Consider the following 24,001-nt stretch of genomic DNA (forward strand, 5'->3'; position numbering starts at 1 on the left):
CATTGCCCGTAGCTTTATTTCTCTAAATGAGTTGTTTTTAAAGGAATGGTCAAGAATGTTCAAGTGTTCTAGCTGATGTGTGACTTTGGCCCCATTTATGGTACTCCAAAATAGTTATTTTAGTGGGAAACAACAAAAGAGTCCCACTTATCATTTGACATGGTGTAAATCAAAACAGTGGAGATTTGTTGGCTTTAAAATATTTTGCTACAGAGCATTAAAAATATACAAAGAGACAGAACAATCAACACTTACATATAGTTTACCACACACACACACAAAAAAAACACCAGAGATTAACACAGGCGACTTTATTCTTTCAGAATAAAATGAAACAAAATAAAGAAAGAATAAGATTCGACTTTAGCTAAGGCTTTATCCCATTCCCTTCCCCTCCTTTTCATTCCTAAAGAAAATCAGGATCCTAAAGTGGGTGTGCAGTGTTCTTGTACACATAGAAATCCACTGAAAAATGATGAATGTCAGCTATTTATTTATCGATCCCTAAACTGATGGAGAAATATCAATAACCTCAGATATGCAGATGACATCACCCTTATGGCAGAAAGTGAAGAGGAACTAAAAAGCCTCTTGATGAAAGTAAAAGAGGAGAGTGAAAAAGTTGGCTTAAAGCTCAACATTCAGAAAACAAAGATCATGGCATCTGGTCCCATCACTTCATGGCAAATAGATGGGGAAACAGTGGAAACAGTGTCAGACTTTATTTTTTTGGGCTCCAATATCACTGCAGATGGTGACTGCAGCCATGAAATTAAAAGATGCTTACTCCTTGGAAGGAAAGTTATGACCAACCTAGATAGCATATTCAAAAGCAGAGACATTACTTTGCCAACAAAGGTCCGTCTAGTCAAGGCTATGGTTTTTCCTGTGGTCATGTATGGATGTGAGAGTTGGACTATGAAGAAGGCTGAGCACCGAAGAATTGATGCTTTTGAACTGTGGTGTTGGAGAAGACTCTTGAGAGTCCCTTGGGCTGCAAGGAGATCCAACCAGTCCATTCTGAAGGAGATCAGCCCTGGGATTTCTTTGGAAGGAATGATGCTAAAGCTGAAACTCCAGTACTTTGGCCACCTCATGGGAAGAGTTGACTCATTGGAAAAGACTCTGATGCTGGGAGGGATTGGGGGCAGGAGGAGAAGGGGACGACAGAGGATGAGATGGCTGGATGGCATCACCGACTCGATGGACGTGAGTCTGAGTGAACTCCGGGAGTTGGTGATGGACAGGGAGGCCTGGTGTGCTGCGATTCATGGGGTCACAAAGAGTCGGACACGACTGAGTGACTGAACTGAACTGAACTAATACTGATGGAAGTGAAATGTATTTCCACCTGCCCCCACAATTGCAGTGCTGCAATAAACAGGTATACATGTTTACTTGGGCACATTTGGGGGAGTTGCTCCAAGGTGGATACTGACAAGTGTAACTTAGAGTTGTTGGGTAGACGCATAATTAGCTTTGTTACATATGATCAGTCTGTTCCCCAAATCACACATCTGAAGGCTCTTATAGCTTCAGATCCTTACCCATAGTGTTTTCAGACTTTTAGGCCTGTTATTAATATATGTGTGCCTGTTTCTGTGCTCTGTATTCCCCATCTCATGGCAGATTAATTTATCTTTGCACTAATAACAATACTTTTAATTACTATAGCTTCATAATAGGTTTTAACATCTGAAAGCAAATTTTCCCTTCTCTCTTTAAGATTGCCTTGGCTATTCTTTTCCAATGAGTCAACTCTTTGCATAAGGTGGCCAAAGTACTGGAGTTTCAGCTTTAGCATCATTCCTTCCAAAGAAATCCCAGGGCTGATATCCTTCAGAATGGACTGGTTGGATCTCCTTGCAGCCCAAGGGACTCTCAAGAGTCTTCTCCAACACCACACTTCAAAAGCATCAATTCTTCAGTGCTCAGCCTTCTTCACAGTCCAACTCTCACATCCATACATGACCACAGGAAAAACCATAGCCTTGACTAGACGAACCTTTGTTGGCAAAGTAATGTCTCTGCTTTTGAATATGCTATCTAGGTTGGTCATAACTTTTCTTCCAAGGAGTAAGCGTCTTTTAATTTCATGGCTGCAGTCACCATCTGCAGTGATTTTGGAGCCCAGAAAAATAAAGACTCTGATGCTGGGAGGGATTGGGGGCAAGAGGAGAAGGGGACTACAGAGGATGAGATGGCTGGATGGCATCACTGACTCGATGGACGTGAGTCTCAGTGAACTCTGGGAGCTCATGATGGACAGGGAGGCCTGGTGTGCTGCGATTCATGGGGTCCCAAAGAGTCAGACACGACTGAGCGACCGATCTGAATCTGATCTTATCTGGCTATTCTTGGTCCTCTATCTTTCTTAATGAATTTTAAGTTGAGATTGTTGCATTCCATGTAAGATCCTGTTGAGATTTTGACTGAAATTACATTGAATTTACGGGTTAGTGTGGGCATACTTTATATCTTTATGATGCTGAGAATTTCCATCTATAAGTATGTATTTCTGATTTTGTTAGACTTATTTCAAAGAACTTAGGTTCTATGCTATCTTAAATGTTATCTTTTTAAAAATTACATTTTATAATTTTTGATGATAGTAGAGAAGGGGGAAATTGCTTTTATATTTGAGATTTATACTCAACAACTTTGTTGAACAATCTCATTAGTTCTAATAGTTTGTTAATCCCATATACATAATCATATCATCTGCAAGTGACAACAGTCTTGTTTCTAACATATTTTAATTATTTTTCTTCTTTTAATTTACTGGCAAGAATCACTAATACGATATTAAATAAAATAGTGATATGGGTTTGTTTTCTTGTTCTTAAGTTTAAAGGAAGTATCTATAATGTTTCATGTAACAGTCAAGATTAAATCAGAGGAGCAGAACCATTAGAAGATAAGTATTTGTTACAGGGATTTGACCTTACACAATTGGAGAAGCTGTAAGACCACTGTCCTCCCAACTTGAAGTCTAGGGGCAGACAGTGGGGAAGGGAAGATGGATGCCGAGTGGGGAAAGATCAAAGACAACACTGAATCCACAAGCCCAAGCAGGAGCTCACAAGGGCAGACTGAAATCTCTTATCAGTTCTTTTTTTTCTTTCTTCCTTTTTAAAAAATTGAGGTACAATTGGTACATAATATTATATAAGTTTCAGGTCTACATAGTGATTCGCAATTTTTAAAGATTATTCTTCTTTTATATTTATTATAAGATATTGGCTATATTCCCTGTGGTGTACAAGATATCCTTGTAGCTTATTTATTTTAATACATAGTAATTTATACCTCTTAATCTCCTACCTCTATCATGCCCTTCCCACTTCCCTCTCCCCACTGGTAACCACTAGTATGTTCTCCGGCCCTGTGAGTCAGTTTTTGTTGTTGTTGTTATATTCATTAGTTTGTTTTATTATCTTGATTTCACAAATAAGTGATATCATACAGCATTTTTTTTCTCTGACTTATTTCACTTAATATAATACCCTTGAGAGAGTCATTTCCTAGGCAGGTTGATAAGGAGTCTAGGGGTCCCCAAGGAGAGAGGGGTCTGGAATTCTCAAGGAGGAAGAAAAGACAAACCTTTTTTTCCTTCTCCACATTCCTTAGGATTATATAACAATAATGTATCCTGCCTGAGGACAGTCTCTGGATTAAACCTTCTGGCTAATTCTGTTATCTTAAAGTGTAAATTATGGGAGTAGACCTGGTCTTTGCAAGGATTATATAACAATAATGTATCCTACCTGAAGACAGTCTCTGGATTAAATCTTCTGGCTAATTCTGTAATCTTAAAATGTAAATTATGGGAGTAGGTCTGGTGAGGTCTTTTCAACCTCCAGACATTCTTTGGATTCATTGGAGAGTATACAACTTCATTGCTAACTCTAGCAAGGGGGTACTCTTTCTGCCCTCTTCTGATACCTATGTCAGAAGCTTTCTCTATCTCCTTTATACTTTAATAAAACTTTATTACACAAAAGCTCTGAGCAATCAAGCCTCGTCTCTGGCCCCGGATTGAATTCTTCTCCTCTGGGGGCCGAGAATCCCGGTGTCTTCGTGTGATTCAACAACAACCTTTCACCCTCCAAGTCCATCCATGATGCTGCAAATGGTAACATTTCATTCTTTTTCAGGGCTGAGTAGTATTTCATTGTGTATATATACCATGTCTTCTTTATCCATTCATCTTTTTATGGGTGCTTAGATTGCTTCCATATTTTGGCTATTGTAGATAATGCTCCTATGAACACTGGGGTGCATGTGTCTTTTCAAATTAGTGTTTTCATTTTCTTCCAGCATATGCCCAGAGGTGGGATTGCTGATCATATGGTAGTTTTATTTTTAGTTTTTTTGAGGAAGCTCTATACTGTTTTCCACAATGGCTGCACCAATTTACATTCCCACCAACAGTGTAGGAGGGTTCCCTTTTCTCCACATCTTCGCCAACATTTGCTATTTGTGGTCTTTTTGATGATAGCCATTCTGGCAGGTGTGAGGTGATATCTCATTGTGGTTTTGATTAGCATTTCTGTAATGAGTAATGATGTCGAACATCTTTTCACGTGCCTGTTGGCTATCTGTATGTCTGCTTTGGAAAATGTCTCTTCAAGTCTTCTGTCCATTTTTTCATGTTTTTTTTTTTTTTTTTTTTTTTAATGTTGAGTTGTATGAGCTATGTTTTGGATATTAACCCCTTATCAAGCATATCAGTTGGAAATATTTTCTCTCATTTAGGAGGTTGTCTTTTGTTTTGTTGATGGTTTCCTTTGCTATACAAAAGCTTTGAAGTTTAATTAGATCCCATTTGGTTACTTTTGCTTTTGTATCCTTTGTCTTAGGAGACAAATTCAAAAAAGTGATGCTGTGATTTATGGCAAAGTGTATTCTGCAACCTGTGTCAGTTCTTGACCCTGATGGAGTAAAATAAATAGTTATGAGTATTTTTTCCTTATTTTAATGTATGTAAGTTTACATATATTTTTGTTTTCTTTCCCTCTGGGTCTTAGTTATTAGGGAGCTCAGACCTCTCTCATCCATCCTATAGTGGCCTTTATTATTGACATAGCTTTGGTCTCCCTTGTTTTCTCAGTGTTTCCCTATTATTGAATTTGTCTCTTTTCGTTAAACAATTCATATATTTTGGGGGTGAAAGAGTTACAGTAGAAATTAAATAATGATTCTAGTAGTGACCAGCTTGTGGAATGCTCACTTATTTTCCTTTTTCTATAATATAGATTTATAGTGGTGCTACATATTTTTTTCCTTTGGAACATATTATACATAATAACAATGACAGTGGCTGAATGAGGTGTTTTTTTTTTTTTTTTTCCTAAAGAGGCTTTAACAATAATGGTTCAATCAGAGAAGCAGAACCACAGGGAATGAATATATTTACATGTATGGATTTGTTACAGGGATTTAATCTTATGCAATCATAGCAGCTGGTAAAATAGACTCTTTAAAGTTGTCTTCACATCTCATGCTGGAAATTCAAGTTCATAGGGCAAGCAGTTGGTAAGGGAAGATGGATAAAAAGCAGGGGAGTGCAAGAACAAGTCAGAACCACAAACACAGGCTGGAGCCCATGAGAACAGACTGAAGCCCATGTTAGTTCTTGTTGCCACTGATCTTGATGGAGCACTTGCTGCCACTGCATCACACCAACAAGATGAGCCACAAGACAAGTGACAACATGTGTGAATCACAAAATGGCTACCATTTCACTTCTGCCCTTCAAATCTCACCCATGGGTTTCACTGGAAACATACAGGAAGGGGAACACTGGGAAATGCAATTCAACTTAGCCAAGTTGACAAATGACAAACCCACCACGAAGCATTTGTTTTTGATTTTAAATCAGCTTTGTTGAGGTGTAATTTACAATGACATGAACCTATTTTAAGCCTATTTAAAGCATATAATTTGATGCAGTTTGACAATTGTTACAGAGTTATGTACATGCAACCAGTAACAAGCATCACAATCAGGATATAGAATACTTCCATCCCCTGCAAAAGTTCCCTCCTGCCTCTTTGCAGTTAATTCCTCTCTCACCTTCAGCTCCAGGCAACCATTGATCTGTTTTCTGTCAATATAGATTAGATTTGACAGTTCTAAAATTCTATGTTAATGGAATCATACAGAATTGTACTGTCTTGTGTCTGGTTATTTTCACTCGGTCTAAGAATTTTGAGATTTAGGTATGCTACTGTATGTATCAATAGTTCATCCTTTTTATTGCTGAGTAGTAGTCCACGCCATGGATATATCACAATTTGCTTATCCATTCTCCTGTTAATGAACATTAGAGGTGTTTACATTATTTAGCTATCGTGAATAGTCATTGCATACATTCATGTATCAGTCATTGTATTGAATTATTCCTTCTCTTGTATAAACGCCTAGGAGTAGAATTCCTGGTCTATTTAAATATTTTGCCCATTTTTCAATGTGGTTTGTTTTTCTTCTTACAATTGAGTTGAAAGAGTTCTATGTGTTCTGGATGCAAGTTCTTTGTCAGACATATGAAATCATTAATATTTCCCACTAGCTTGTGGCTTGAATTTTTATTTTTTTTAAGAAATGTTTCAGACAGCAGTTTTAAATTTTGATTAAGCCCAATTTATCTTTTTTTTTTGGGGGGGGGGTTAGTGCTTTTGTTGGAGAAGGCAATGGCACCCCACTCCAGTACTCTTGCCTGGAAAATCCCATGGATGGAGGACCTGGTGGGCTGCAGTCCATGGGGTCACTAGGAGTCGGACACGACTGAGCGACTTCACTTTCACTTTTCACTTTCATGCATTGGAGAAGGAGATGGCAACCCACTCCAGTGTTCTTGCCTTGCGAATCCCAGGGATGGGGGAGCCTGGTGGGCTGCCGTCCATGGGATCACACAGAGTCGGACACGACTGAAGCGACTTAGCAGTAGCAGCAGTGCTTTTGTGTCCTAAGACATCTTTCCTACCCAAAGTACACAAATATTTTGTGTTTTTCTTGTTGTTGTTGTTTTTGAAGTGCAGCTTAGGGCATTGGGAGGGATAGAACCCAAGCCCCTGGCAGTGGAAGTGCAGAGTCCTAACCACTGGACTGCCAGGTTATTCCCTCTTACATTCTATTCCATATGGTTTGTAGGTTAACTTTCATATTTAGATCCATCATCCATTTGACTCTTTATTTGGTGAGCACTGAGATCTGTTTTTCAAAATATGGATACCTAGGACAGGGAAGCCTGGCATGCTGCAGTCCATAGCGTCACGAAGAGTCGGACACGACTTAGTGACTGAACAACTGTTCCAGGATTACTTTGTCTCCTTTTCCAAAGATCACTTGATCATATATACGTGGGTCTCTTTCTGGACTCCCTATTCTGTTTCATTAATGCATATGTCTGTCCTCAGGCCAATATTTAACTGTTTTGATGACTGTAGCTTTAGCATAAGTCCTGTAAGACCTTCAAATTTGTTCTTCTTTTCCAAAATTGTTTTGGATACTCTTGGTCCTTTTACATTTTCACATAAATTTTATAATCGTTTATCATTTCTAATAAAGAACCTGCTAGGATTTTAACTGAGAGTGCATTGAATAGCTATATCAATTTGGGGAGAATTTACATCTTAACACTATCGAATGTTCCAAACCATAGTCATTTTTGTATTGTTCTATTTTTAATTTAAATTAATTGTCTTAATTTCTCGCAACTATACTTTATCATTTTCAGTGTAAAAGTTTTGCACATTTTGTTAAATCTACCTTATTTCTTTGTTGCCATTTGTAAATTGTATTTTTTAACATTTCAGTTTCTAATTGTTTATTGATGGTCAGTGATCTTTATTCTTGTTTTTATCATTTCTTCATTTCTTTGAATTTAGATTGTTCTTCTTTTTCTAGCTTCTTATAGTGGAAACTTAGATAATTGACTTTGAACCCTTCTTTTTTCTAAAATAAGCATCATGCCTATAGATTTTTTTCTCTAAGCAATGCTTTTACAGCATCCCCCACATTTTTTCTTTTTTTTAAATTGACATATAGTTGATTTACAGCATTATATTAGTTTCAGGTGTAATAGCATAGTGATTCAGAATTTTTATAAATTATACTCCATTTAAAGTTATTGCAAAATAACGGTTGTAATTTCCTGTGCTGTACAATATATCTGTGCTGTTTATTTTATATATAGTAGTTTATATTTCTTAATCCCCTACTCCTATCTTGCCCCTTCCCACTTCCCTTTCCCCACTGGTATCTACTAGTTTGTTTTGTGTATCTGTGAGTCTGTTTCTGTTTTGTTATATACATTCATTTATTTTTTATATTTCACATATAAGTAATAACATAGTATTTGTCTTTCTTTCTCTGACTTGTTTCACTAAGCATAATACTCTCTAGGTCAACCCAGTTGCAAATGGCCAGTATCTCAAAACTTGATATTTTTACTTTTATTCATTTTGAATTCTTAAAAATGTCTTCTTTAACCCATTGGTTTCTTAAAAGTATATTTTTAGTGTCCAAATATTTGGAAACTTTTTCAGTTATCTTTCTATCACTGATTGCTAATTTTATTTCATTGTGGTCATAGGACACACACTATGATTCCAATCCATTTAAGTTTATTGACACTTTTTTTATGGCATAGCATATAATCTACCTTGATAACTCTTTCATGTGTACTTGAAAAGGAATGTATATTCTGTTGTTGTTGAGTAGAGCATTCTATAAATGTCAATTATGTCAAGTTGGTCGATGGCATTTAAGTCTTCTATATCCTTACTTATTTTCTGTCTATTTGATCTATTAATTATTATTGAGAAAGGAGTGTTGAAATCTTGACTAACAGCTGTAGATTTGTCTATTTCTTCTTAAAATTTCCTCAGGTTTTGTTTCAACTCTTTTGAAGTTCTGATGTTTGGTGCATATTCATTTAGGATGTATGTCTTCTTGAAAAATTGACCCCTTTATCATTATGAAACATTCCTCTTCATCTCTGGTAACTTTTTTTTTTTGGCTTCCTTTTCAGCAAGGATCTGTTTGTAGTAAACTCTCTCAGTGTGTTGGAAAATATCTTGATTAAATGATGATTAAGTTGGATATTGAATTCCAACCTCACAGCTGTCATCTCTCAGCCCTGTGAAGATGTTATTCCATTATCTTCTGGCCTGTAATGTTCCTGTTGCAATGCTTCTTCTGGTGTTGTTTTTTTAAAATGCTCTGTTATTTCTCACTGATGGCTTTTAAGATTTTCTATTTCACTTTGGTATGTTGATGTTTCTTTACAATGTGTCTAGGTTTGGGTTTGTTTTTTATTTTTCTTGCTTGATGTGGATGTAATTTTTAAAATTGAGGTTTAAGACTTTAATGAATACAGAAAAAAAATTATCAGCCATTATATCTTAAAATACTGACTCTCCATAACCCTCTTATCCCCACAGTTTTTCTATTCTTTCCTTAGGGAATTCCCTTTAGCTATATAGTTGACTATCTAATTCTATCCTTGATACTCATAATCTCTTTTTCATATACTCCATAATTCATATATTCTATCTTTTTATCTAGCTGTGTTGCATTTTGAGTAAATTCTTCAGATATATTCTCCAGAGTGTTTAGTAATTCTCTTCAGCAATGTTTAATTTAAAAGTTCAAAGTTCATTGAGTTTTAACTTTCAGTAATTGTGTCTTTAAATTCTAGGAGATTAGTTTGGTTCAAAATATGCTTGTTATGTTTAAAATAGTGACTTGTTTTTATGGATTACAATCCTGGCTTTATGTCTTTACTTTTTAAACATACTTATTTTATTCTCTGTATTAGGCTATCCTCTGTATTAGGTTATTCTAGTACCTGAAGTATATTAGAGATATAGATGTGCTATGTATGTGCCCACTTTTACTCACAGTGAAGTCTTTCTCTCTTATGTCTTATAATTTGAAATTTAAACTTCACATCAGTGAAGCTTTATCTGTGTGATACTATCCATCTCAGATTTGGGATATAGGTCTCCAAAACATTTTTGCATTTGTTTCTCCCAGGCAATAGAGACTTGGAAGAATTTTTTTTTTCTTTTCTATTTTTTTTTAAAACATTGAAGTGTAGTTGATTTGCAATATTATGTTAGTTTCAGGTGTAGAACAAAGTGATTCAGTTACAAACATATATATATATATATATTCTTTTTTATATCTTTTGCATTCTGGTTTATCATGGATATTGAACATAGTTCCCTGTGTTATACAGTGGGACCTTATTGTTTATCCATTCTATATATAAAAGTTTGTATCTGCTAACCCCAAACTTCCAATCCATTTGTCCCCTCCTTTCTTCCTCCTTGGTAACCACAAATCTCTGTGGTTCTCTGTGTCTCTGAGTCTGTTTCTTTTTCATCAGTCAGTTCAGTCGTTCAGTCATGTCTGACTCTTTGCGAACCCATGGACTGCAGCACGCCAGGTTTCCCTGTCCATCACCAACTCCCAGAGCTTGCTCAAACTCATGTCCATTAAGTCAGTCATGCCATCCAACCATCTCATCCTCTGTCATCCCTTTCTTCTCCTGCCTTCAATCTTTCCAGGCATCAAGGTCTTTTCAAATGAGTCAGTTTTTTCGCATCAGGTGGCCAAAGTATTGGAGTTTCAGCTTCAGTAACAGTCTTTCCAAAGAATATTCAGGAATGATTTCCTTTAGGATGGACTGGTTGGATCTCCTCTCTGTCCAAGGGACTCTCAAGAGTCTTCTCCAACACCATAGTTCAAAAGCATCAATTCTTTGGTGCTCAGCTTTCTTTATAGTCCAACTCTCACATCCAAACATGACTGATATGTTCATTTGTGTTGTATTTTAGATTCTACATGTAAGTGATATCACTTGATGTTTGTCTTTCGCTTCCTGACTTACTTCACTTAGTATGATAATCTCTAGGTCTGTTCACGTAGCTGCAAATGGCATTATTTTGTTCTTTTTTATGTCTGAGTAGTATTCCATCATATACATGTACCACACCTTCTTTATCCATTAATCTGTTGATGGACATTTAGGTTGTTTCTATATCCTGGCTATTGTGAGTAATGCTGCTATGAACATAGGGCTGTGAGACTGGGAAGAATTTTTATGTTAATTTTTCTGTTTGGTATTTCTGGACCATGATGAAGCACAGGGTTATATATTCTTTAAGGAAGACTTTTTCCTACCCAGAGGCCAAGAAAAGAAAGAAAGACTCTTCATTGTCAGTTTGCTCCAGCAGGTGGGTTTTTTCCTTTCCTTCCTTTTACTAATGGTTCATCCCTTCAAGGACCTGGATTTATGTAGAACAGAATAATTCCAATTTCTTGACTTATGTCAGTCAAAGGAATTCATTATGCAGTTAAACCATCAATCAAGAGTGCTACATAAAAACATTTACAGGCAAACACCAACAAATTTACCATTAACAAATCATTGCTGACACAAAAAGCAAAGCAGTTTCATGAGGAAGAAAGAGCTGAAGAAAGATATAAGAATTTCATTGGAAAGCATGAGAAAAAAGGAATTTGTAAAAATATAAGTAAAGCTAAATAAGAAATTCAACATATTTTAGTGATAATTAAGGGGACATCAAAATATAATGGAACTGAAATATAAGAGGATAAGAACATGTAAAATGCAGAAGATCCTATTAAGTAAGACTGGAATGGAGCAGAAAAAATAATCAGAATTGGTTTAAACATCCAGAAAAGTTTATATTCCCATTAACAATAAATCCAGGGATAGATGGCACTGGGGTGGGTTAAATTAAGGACCCCTCAGTGCCATCAAGGACCCGGATCTTTCATCTTCTCTTATACCCATATTAATGTTAAAACCCAACCCATTTTCCAGATCTTGTCTATCTTTAGAGCTCTCTTTTTTCCATCTGTCTGAAGATCTCCATTTCTCATCTGGAAGCACTTTTCCTGTGCATCTATATATATATTTTTTCTCCCCAAATTGGAATCATACTGTACATAACTTTGGTTATCTGTCTTTTCAAAAATATTCATTGTGAAAATGTTTGGCATTAAACATTAGAAAACCTTTGATTTCATTTTTCTTTCTTTTTCTTTTGGCTGTGAGGCACTGTATGCGGGATCTTAGTTCCTGGACTGGGGTTGACTCCCTGCCCCCTGCATTGGAAACATGGAGTCTTTACCACTGGATCACCAAGAAGGTCCCTATTTTCCATTTTTTGAATGGCTAATTTGAAATTGTGAAAAGAATCCTTAAAAAACTTTGACTCAACCTACAGTTTAAAGTAGTTTATTCTCATCTGTTCACTCAAATAAAAATAAAGGAAGAAATGTCCACCTTCAGAAGGTGGAGGGTTAAGAGAATAAAAGAAGTTGGTGAACGCTCCCACATGGAGGGGAGAAATAGAAATCAGGAAAATCTGTTTTTGCTTAGCTAAAATGATTTAATAGTCATTAGAGATTAGGAATCTGATGTTAGTATTTTTATATTTTTATTATGATATGATTTATCTTTGTATTTCTTCTTTTCAGGATTGCACAAGAAGATTCAGTAAGAGTGGCTTTATTTAATAATTCTGAAACACTTTGTTTATCAGTGAGTTCTTCCCCTATGGTATTTTAACTAAAGACCTATCTAGGAAAGATATTAGAAACATGCTGTGGACCTGAGTTTTTTGGGGGATGGTGGCCGCTGCTCTGGTTGTCTGTTCCAGAGAAGTCACGTGAGTCATTTGATGCCATGAAAAGAGCCCCATCTTTCTGAGTGTATTGTCACCATGAGAAGAATGGCCTTTTAAGCATCTTTTTTTCTCTTAAAAAAAAAAAAAAAGACACCAAAGGTGAAGGCATTTCTACAGATATATGGGGAAATAAATGTGGTTTATACAAGCCATGGGATATATCAGTCTTTAAAAGGAAGGAATTTCTGATGCATGCTACAACATGGATGAACCTTGACGACATTATGTTAGGTAAAATAATCTAGTCACAAAAGAATACGGGGCTTCTCAAGTGGCACTAGTGGTAAAGAACCCACCTGCCAATGCAGGAGATGTAAGAGACACGGGTTTGATTCCTGGGTCAGGAAGATGCCCTGGAAAAGGGCATGGCAACACAATCCAGTATTCTTGCCTGGAGAATCCCACGGACAGGGAAGCCCGGCAGGCTACAGTCCATAGCGTCACAGAGTCAGATACAACTGAAGTGGCTTAGAACACACATACACATACTTACAAAAGAATAAATATGATGTGAGTACAAATGTGGTAGCACTTACATGAGGTTCAACCTGTTCAGTGACTCAGTCATATCTGACTGTTTGCAACCCCACGGACTGCAGCACACCAGGCTTCCCTGTCCATCACCAGCTCCTGGAGTTTGCTCAAACTCATGTCCATTGAGTAGGTGATGTACTTAAGGTCATCAAAATCATAGCAGAAAGCAGAATGGTGGCTGCCAGGGGCTGGGGAGGGGAAAGTGGAAGGAGTTGTTTAACGGGCACAGAGTTTCAGATTTGCAAGATGAACATTTTCTGGAGGGCAACAAAGTGAATACATTAGCATTACTGAACTGTACATTTAAGAAGTTTTCTTTTTAGAAAAACTATACAACTCATTATTGATATGCCTTGTAACTGTTTAAGTTTATTGTCAAATTTGGGGAATCATCTATCAAATTTCTTCTAAATATGAGGGAGGTGGGAGGGGGGTTCAGGATGAACTGTACATTTAAAACCATTTAAAAATGATTAAAATGACCAATTTTATGTTATGTGTATTTTACCACAATTAAAGATTTTTTGATTTCCAATTTGAATAGGTAATACATACATGTGGCACCAAAATCAGAAGGTACAAAAGGGTATAAGTGCTTTACTTGTTTCCCAGTCTTGTTACCTGTCCTACAACCATCCAGCCTATCTCCCCTTGGACATGAATTGATAGTACTTTCTTGTGTTTCCTTCATAGGTATTCTATGATTCATTCTTTTGAATAGCTGTGTGGTATGTTATTGTACAAGCTTTCCTGGTGGTTCAGATGGTAAAGAATCTACCTGCAATGCAGGAAATGCCGGTTTGATCACTGGGTCAGGAAAATCCTCAGAAGGGAATGGTTACCCACTCCAGTATTCTTGCCTGGAGAATCTCATGGGCAAAGGAGCTTGGGTTGCAGAGTTGGACACAACTGAAACGACTGAGCACACAGCACATTTTCTTGTACATGTGCACTATATTTTTACCATTCCCCTGATAGTGATCATTTAGTTATTTTTAGCTTGAAATCTCATCTTCCAATAAAAAATGCACACTCCATTATACATTTATTTAATTTATCATTTTTATTTTAAATTTACCCATTTTGATAGCATATATTCACAAGATTCGAAAATCAGAAAGCTTAAGAGGGTAAACATTAAAATGTTTCCCTGTCATTGCTGTCTCCCAGGTCAACATATGTCCTTCTGGACTGGTGATTTACCTGCTTCACAAATCCATTCACTGCCCTTTGCTCAGCTCTGTACTGCAGGAAACTACATTTCCCAGACTCTCTTACCTGATGGCTATGGGTAGCTTCAGGCAATGGGAGGAGAAAGTGAAAGTGAAAGTGAAAGTCACTCAGTCATGTCCGACTCTTTGCGACCCCATGGACCATACAGTCCATAGAATTCTCAAGGCCAGAATACTAGGGTGGGTAGCCTTTCCCTTCTCTAGGGGATCTTCCCAACCCAGGGATCAAACCCAGGTCCCCCTCATTGCAGGTGGATTCTTTACCAGCTGAGCCATAAGGAAAACCCAAGAACACTGGAGTGGGTAACCTATCCCTTCTCCAGGAGATCTTCCTGACCCAGGAATCCAACCGGGGTCTCCTGCGATGGAAGGAGGGACACTGGTAAAGACTGGAGAGTGGGAGGAGGGCAGAGCCAATGTGTTTTTCTCTCCCCTCCTACTTGAGCAGAACTTCCTGCAGTTGCTGCAACTTCTTTTTGGCTTTGCCTCCTACACTGTGGTCAGAGAGTGAGTCAGCCTCACCGTCTGTGGTCCCAGCTCCCTCTGGGCAGTCCCCACCATGGTTCTACTACTGCTGCATTGGCCCAGCTTCTCAGATCTGCTAACACCACTTCCTCCCTGGTTCTCCCCAGCCCCATGAATAGTAGACATATTTTGCTATTAATAACTTCTGGGCTACCTTATAGTCTCTTATTAAGCATCTTAACTCTTTTTTTTTTTTAAACCTGTGTAACCAGTTTAAAGTATTAAAATTCCCCTGAATGAAATCCCTAGAGCAATTTCTCAGACTGGGACCCTGACTTACAATCACTCCTGAAAACAGATAAAATGATCAGTTTCTTATGTGGGTCCTTCCAGAGTTATTTAATGTACGTATGAGCAAATTATATCTATTCTATCCCTCCCATATTTTTTAACAAGTGATAAAATACATACTATTCTGCACTTTGCTTTTTTTTCACTTAGCAATAATGCTGGAATTTGTTCTTTATAAGATTCCAAAGATCTTCTTCATTCCTTTTGATTCATCATGTGGATTTACTGTAATTAAATAAATTGTTGAACACAGCCATGCCCATTTACATATGTATTATCTACTACTGCTTTCACACCAGCCCCTTATTTATGGATATTTAGGCTATTTATGATTTCCTGCTATTATAAATATTTCTGCCATGAATAACTTTAAACTATACCATACCATATGGGCTGGAGATAAAACTCAAGAACCAGAATTGCTGGGTCAGTGAATATGTGAGTTTGAGAACTTTTTAAGCATAAAAGTTCAAAAATATATATGGGAGCAGAACTTCAAGGGTTCCAGGGAAATAGTGTGTTAAAATTCATCTTTTAGTTGTATTTTGCATATGAAAACATAGTCAGAATAATTTATCATGGAACAACACAATTAAACATTATGAAATGTTCTTTTAAGTTAACTGTTTTTTAAAAAATCCTTCATGTATCAACCAAGTGAAGGCAAAAGGGCAGGCCTCTATAATTACCTTGAATTTTTCAGAAAACTTAAGTATTACTAGGTTAACGGAGTTTTGGAGCTCTGTTGGATTCTCTTGACTGTGAATTGGTACCGTGATTTTCCACTGAGGATGTCCAATTTGCCTATTGAATGATCTTTTTAAAAATCTCTGAACGTAGGAAAACTACTGTAAGTCTCTTCCCTGGGGAGAGTGTGATGGTTGCATGGAGAGAGTGAGCCAGAGGACAGGTTCTAAAAGTAATTAAGGGCACAAATTGGTTTGACTTAAAAGCGTCATGTAGATTTTCCATCTTAATATTCTATTATTGAAAGCTTTGCATTCTTTGCCCTCTTCAAGGAATTGTATGGAGTGGCCCAGGACCTATTTCTGCCAGTTAAATGGTAAACCCTGGGATCAATGTAATTTCTGGTGACAAAATTAAGTATGAGAAAAAGTACCATCACTGAATATATACAATCAGTGACTCGGTTGTAAAATCTTTTCTCTAAAGGGCAGAGGGTATATATTTTAGGTGGTATGGACCATGTAGTTTCTGTTGCAACTACTCAACTCTGCTCTTTTAGTGCTAAAGTAGCTATAGATAACACATAAATGATTGAGTATGGCTGTGCTCCAATAAAACTTTATCTCCAAAAAAGGGCTGGTGGCAGGATTTTGCCAGAGGGCTGTAGTCTTGCCCACCTATGCCATAGAGTCAAATCAATGTTCTCACAGTGCACTAGCCCCCTAATCTGTGGGGTGCTTGGTACTCTGGCTCTCCCTACGTGAGCTGAGCTCTCCAATGGGATTGCTGTGATATCTGAAATGATTTTCCCTGGTGACAACCTGGCTGTGCTCTTTCCCTAGCTCAGAAGTCTTTTGGATTGAGAGTGAGTGAAGTAGCTGTCGTGTCCGACTCTTTGCAACCCCATGGACTGTAGCCTACCAGGCTCCTCCCTCCATGGGATTCTCCAGGCAAGAGTACTGGAGTGGGTTGCCATTTCCTTCTCCAGGGGATCTTCCTGATCCAGGGATTGAACCTGGGTATCCCGCATTCCAGGCAGATACTTTAACCTCTGAGCCACCAGGGAAGAGTAAGTGAAGCTAAATCTGGCCTCTGTACCCCAACACTGAATTAAATCTTGGACATAGAGATTTTGGTGTAGAAGGGATACCTTTATTGCTTTGCTAGGCAAAGGAGGCCACAACAGGCTAATGTCCTCACTTGGAGAGGGTAGTGAGGAGTTTTATAGTAATGGTTCAAAGGGGGCATGATCAGCTCATGGATATTCTTCCTACTGGTTGATGGTGAGGGAGTGGGGAGTCAGCAAGATCAACCTGGTTCCAACCGGTCTGGGGTCAATGTGCTTATGGGCAGCATAGAGTTAACTTCTCCAACCTGTTGGGGGTTTCTGTATCAGAAAATAATTTAAAGCTATTGCTATGTATATCTCTTAAGGGAGAACCAGGACTCTGCCCTACTGCTGTACTACTATTCCTCTTGACTGCTCTTCCCTGATCTCACATCCCCTCCCTTCTCTAGTTAGCAACTTTTTGAATCTGCCTGTTGGAACTCTGGGAAGATCAACGGGACTGAATAAAGCCTACTTCCCATTATCAAGAAATGGGAGGACTTTCCTGGTGATCCAGTGGCTAAGACTCCACGCTTGCAATGCAGGGGTCCCAGGTGTGATTCCTGGTTAGGGAACTAGATCCCACATGATGCAACTAAGACTTCATATGCCACAACTTAAGATTCAAGTTAAAAAAAAATGGGGGACATAGAAAGGCCTTTGTGCCCAGGAGCCCCACAAGGTCCTGCTTGGTTTCATAAGTGCACAAGATATGTTGATATGATATCCTTCAATGAATTTAGGGATCTGCTGAAACAATGTCATTCATGACAGCATTAGAGAATGAGAGAACAAGAGTAACAAATGGTGTCATTGGTCCCTGGGGCAGATGGCTTGCAAACATGGCTGCCAGCAATCCCTCCCATTCTTACACAGGTTTGCTGCACCTCTCATCAGGATGTGAGATCTATTTCCCTCCACTTGAAAATGAACTAAACTTGGGACTTACTTTGGCCAATAGAATATGGTAGAAGTGACATGGTGCCAATTCCAAGCCTAGGCCTTAAGAAACTTGGCAACTTCAGCTTTTGCTCTCTTGGAAACCAGCTGTTATGGACAGAAACTTGGAGCAGACTTCTGAATGACGAGCGACAACTTGAAAGAGAGAGAGACAAAGGTCAGGTGGAGAAGAACTCAAGTGTACAGTAGTCACTCCTGCTACCCAAGCTGAGGCACCGGACATGTGAGTGAGGCCACATTCCAGCTCCAGCCCAGTTCCCAGCTCAATGTAGCCACATGACCCACCCCAGACAATATCACACAGAGCAAAGATGTATTATCTCTGCCAGTCTCCAGCTGGATTGCAGAACTGGGAGCAAATGAACAGTTGCTGTTTTAAGTCACTGAATTGGAGGATGGTTTATTATGCAGCAATAGTTCCCTTGACCCCATGACCCAACAGCAAGGGATTTCCTGGCCTGAAAGTCTCCTGACTCTTGACTTTCTGTCTTCTACATCATCTGTAATTAGCAACTCCTTAATCTGGCTTCCAAGGCTCTCCACTGCCTGGCTTTTACTTACTTCATCACTATTTCTGCCTGCTCCACTGCAACAAACTTTTTTCTAGATATTAGGAGAACTGTCTATGGAGACAGACTGCCTCTTATTAGCTGTATGACCTTGGTCAAGTTGCTTAACCTGTCTGTGCTTAGTTTCTTCATATGGAAGAGAAGTAACAATAATCCCTACTTCATGTGGGGTGATGGTGTATATTAATATGTTAATACATGTAAATGTATTAGAACATGCCTGACACTATGGTGTATACGATTTTGGTAGCCTTTGCTAGTATACTCCCTCCTGCCAAGGTGATCCTCTCTGCTCCTCTTTCTTTTTCTCTTCTTTCATTCTCTCTCCATCCTGGAGCCCCACCTTCTATGTGGAGCCCCCTGATGCAATACCTCTCATATCTAAGTCTTCCTTCTCCAATTTCTTTCCTGGGACACTAATAAGACATTCAGGCTTTGAGTTTATGTGGTCTCTGAACCTTCTGAAGATCCTTCTGCTTCTTGAGGGAAGGAATTATTGTATAAAGGTAAACAATTTCAGTGCTGCCCCTGCAGTGTATGCAAATTTTTTGAAATTGTTGCAGGAAGGCGGGACACCTTCCAGGGCCTGAGAGTGGGCTCTTGTCAAACACTCGGAAATGAATTGTCAAAGGAGATACATGAGCTGACAAAGCAAGAGACTTTATTGGAAAGGGGAGCCCAAGGTGGAGTGCAGTAGGGTAAGGCAACGCAGGAGGACTACTCTGTCGTGTGGCTCACAGTCTTGGGTTCTATAGTGATGGGGTTACTTTCTGGGCTTTCTTTGGCCAATCATTCTAACTCAGGGTCCTTCCTGGTGGCATGCATATTGATCAGCCAAGATGGATGCCAGTGAGAAAGAATCTGGCAGGTGGTAGGACATGTGGTATCTCCTTTTGACCTTTCCCAATTCTTCTGGTTGGTGGTGGCTTGTTAGTTTCGTGTTCCTTACTAGGACCTCCTGTTGTAAAATAACTCATGCAAATGGTTACTATGATGCCTTACATGCTTCCTGAGAAACCTGTACGCAGTTCAAGAAGCAAGTTAGAACTGGACATGGAACAACAGACTGGCTCCAAATTGGGAAAGGCTGTACATTGCCACCCTGCTTATTTAACTTCTATGCAGAGTACATCATGTGAAATGCCTGGCTAGATGAATTACAAACTAGAATCAAGATTACTAGGAGAAATACGAATAACCTCAGATATGCAGATGATACCACTCTAATGGCAGAAAGTGAAGAGGAACTAAAGAGCCTCTTGATGAAGGTGAAAGAGGAGAGTGAAAAAGCTGGCTTAAAACTCAACATTCAAAAAATGAAGATTATGGCATCCGATCCCATTGCATCATGGCAAATAGATAGGGAAACAATGGAAACAGTGACAGACTGTATTTTCTTCGGCTCCAAAATCACTGCAGATGGTGACTGCAGCCATGAAATTAAGACACATACTTCTTGGAAGGAAAGTTATGACAAACCTAGATAGCATATTAAAAAGCAAAGACATCACTTTGCCAACAAAGGTCCGTCTAGTCAAAGCTATGGTTTTTCCAGTGGTCATGTATGGATGTGAGAGTTGGACCATAAACAAGGCTGAGGACAAAGAATTGATGCTTTTGAACTGTGGTGTTGGAGAAGACTCCTGAGAGTCCCTTGGATAGCAAGGAGATCAAACCAGTCCATCCTAAAGGAAATCAACAGTGAATATTCATTGGAAGGACTGACGGTGAAGCTGAAGCTCCAATACTTTGGCCACCTGATGCACAGAGATGACTCATTGGAAAAGAGCCTTATGCTGGGAAAGATTGAGGGCAGGAGGAGAACGGGACAACAGGATGAGATGGTTGGATGGCATCATTGACTCAATGGACATGAGTTTGAGTAAACTCCAGGTTCTAGTGAAGGACAGGGAAGCCTGGCATGCTGTAGTCCATGGGGTCGCAAAGAGTCAGACATGACTGTGACTTAACAACAACAAGCCAAGAAACAATATTGCAGCCTTGGGGCAGGGTCCTTCAAGGGATATACATAACAATACCTTTGAGCTATTTTGCAGATACTGAAATCCCTTTCGGTGGGAGAAGTTAACTCTATGCTGCCCACAAGCACAGTAAACCCCAGACAGGTTGGAACCAGAAGGTTGATGATGCTGACTCCCACTTACCTCAGCACCAACCAATCAGAAGAACGTCCATATTATGAAAGTGAAACTGAGTACGGCCCTGTGGAGCTCCCACGCAAGACTTCAGCCATTTTGACCTTCCTTGAGTTCCAAAGGGCAGATTACAAAAGCTGCTAATCAAGAGAGAAGCTGCCAAGAAACCACCTGAGGCAAGATTAAAGGAACAGGTCATCTTATCTTTAGGAGAATAACCATCCGAGATGAGGTTAAGGGAGTGGAAGCCCTGCTCACACAGTAATCTTGTCAGAGACCCCACAGTCTCACCCATTATAAAAACCCTCGAGTTCTCTGGGGTGGAGACACATAGTTTTTTGAGGCAGAAGCCTGGTGTGTCTCTGTTTGCCTGTCAAAGCAATAAAAACTATCCTTTTCTACATCATCCAAAACTCTGTCTCTGAGCTTTTATTTGGCACCCATGTACAGAGAAGTTGAGATTTCAATGACAATCACACCCTTTTTGAACCATTACGATGAAACTTCTCACTACCCTCTCCAGGGAGGGACATGTGGTTTTGAGGGCATGAGTCTGCTGTGGCCCTTCCTTGCCTGGCAAAGCAGTAAAGCTGTTCTTTTCTACTTCACCCAAAATTCTGTCTCTGAGATTCAGTCTGATACAGAGGTCAAATTTTGGCTACACCAGCAGGAAACAAAACGCATCCTCTAATTAATAGAATCTGAGGAGTGTTCAGTAAGCCAATTTTTGACAAACGTATAGGACAGGGAGTAGGACCATCACAAGGTAGAGTAGTTCTCTGAGGCTATTAATAGTGGTGAGTGTATACCTCCTCTGGGCCCAAAGGGACAAGGAAAGAGAGAGACAGTTGAAGGGAACACAATCTTATTTATTCAGCTGTACCACTTGACTTGTGGAATCTTTGTTCCCTGACTAGGGATTGAATCTGAGCCCTCAGCAGTGAGAGTGCAGAGTCTCACTACTGGACCACCAGGGAAGTCCCAAGTGGAACACAATCTTGGGTCAAGGGACCCAGTTAACCCAAGGCAACCCTGTGAGAAGAGTGCCAGGGTACCATCAGGGCTTTCGCCCTCTGATATTCTGGTGCTGCTTATGTGCTTCCCATTGGAAGCCAGACAACAATGGTGCCACTGATGTGCTCCATTCAGGTCAGCCTCCTGGGTGGAGAGCAGGGGGAAAGGGTAGAGAGAGATATCCTCATATCACAATAACATTTCTTAGGGGATTTCCATCTATCAACTTGGAGATTTTTTAAATGTTCATCTATAAACTTTACACATTTATGGTTTTTCTTGGTGAGAAGTCAACTATCTAATATCTGTGTAGGTATTCCATGACCTCCAATTTGTATCATTGGTTAACCAGCTGGTATAGAATTTGAGGGGAGAAAAAGAAAATTATTATAATATCTGCTTTGGAAAGATGTCATGAGGATACATCTGCTGCAGAAACGTTGGACTAGTCACTGCTTTTTTCCTTTAATTTTTTAAACTGTTACCAAGACATGTTTCATTATTATGTGTTTATGCTGGCAGAGCTTCAAATGTGAAAATTCATTTCTAAGCAGTTCTTTGAAATATTTGGATATTTGCTTCAAACTTTTTGTCATGCCTTCAATTGATTAAAATTTAATTTTAAAGAGTCTGTGCATGGTGTGCTGAATTTGCAATCCTTCATCAGACTTTTAAAGATCATGTCTACACAATAAGAAAAATGGCCTGTCTGTTCAGTGAAATCAAATCAACTTACAGGGGAAAAAAAAAATCACCACGGTATAGCTATTGTGCAGCATCCTGTGTGTGAAAAACAGCTCTTGGGTTGACCATAATTTTTATTTTCCTCGCAGTGGGTTTTGGCACTACTGGGCGTAGCTTAGCCAAATCTCTTTCCTGCCCACCATTAAGGGCTTCTGTCTTCCACTTCTCTTCTATTACTTTCCTTATACACTGTGAGTTTAGACCTTCGCTCTGAACTGTATATTCTGGAAATATAGAATCTTGGAGTTGAAAGTGCCATTAATAGCCACCCCATTCCTTCTCCTTCCTGGTGTGCACTCTCTGTGTAAAGTCTCTGACAGATGGCCACCAGCCTGTGTTTGAACATCATCTGAGACAAGGAACCCTCTCCTTTGCAAGGCAGCTTGTCGCAGTGTGGGTGAACTCCTACTGTCATCTTTCCATTGAGCTGAAACTTGCTTTCCTCTAATTTTCAGACATTAGAGAGAGGCAGTAGAAGGCAGTGGTTAAGTTCCCAGGTTCTGGGCCAGTTCATAGTTCACATTCTGGCTCCCTCCCTTACTATCTGTGTGCCCTTGCATAAATTATTTAACTTCCTCATCCAGTTTATTTCTCTAGGGCTCACAGGACAGTGGTGGCTTAGCATTACATCAAATTTGCTAGGTTGGAACTGAGATTCCTTGAATTCTCTTCCTTGGCTGGAAGAGTTCTGGGCTAAAGCTGCTTAATCTACAAGAGAAATTGGAGGGCAGAGTGAGGTAAGAAGAGTGTAGGGCCAGTGCTATCGCAGTTTCCTGGTATTGTTACAGACCTTCTGGTTTGCGTCATTCATGTGCGTCAGGACTAGACCTGCAGCTCATCCAGGTCTTGCCAGATCTTCTCCTTCAGCATCTCAGAATTCTGGACCAACTCTGTGTGCAATTCCATGGCAAAGTGTGCCAGCCCTTTGGCAGGTCCCCTGCATCGTCAAAGATGCAGGGTTAGAGATCAACAAAGGTTTCAATGTGAGATCACTATTGCCAATTTGACTTTTCTTTTTTTAAATATATTTATTTGTCTGGCTGTGCTGGGTCTTAGTTGTGGCATGCAGGATCTAGTTCCCTGACCAGGAATTGAACTCAGGCCCCGTGCAATGGAAGGGTGTAGTCTTAACCACTTGACCACCAGTAAAGTCCCAATTTGACTTTTTAAAAAAACCTATTTTTTGTTTGTAATTTGACTGCACCAGGTCTTAGTTGCAGCATGCAGGATCTTCGATCTTCATTGTGGCATGCAAATTCTTAGTTGTGGCATGTGGGATCTAGTTCCCTGACCAGGGGTCAAACCCAGGCCCCCTGCATTGGGAGCTCAGAGTCTTAGCCACTGGACCACCAGGGAAGGCCCCACCAATATGTTCTGATGAGAGACAGGTGTGGATTTCAGCTCCTTCTTGCTCTTCCCGCTCCTTCAAGCCACCTTCCCTTCTCCACTG

This window comes from Bos javanicus, chromosome X, assembly GCF_032452875.1.
Source record: "Bos javanicus breed banteng chromosome X, ARS-OSU_banteng_1.0, whole genome shotgun sequence".
Lineage (NCBI taxonomy): Eukaryota > Metazoa > Chordata > Mammalia > Artiodactyla > Bovidae > Bos > Bos javanicus.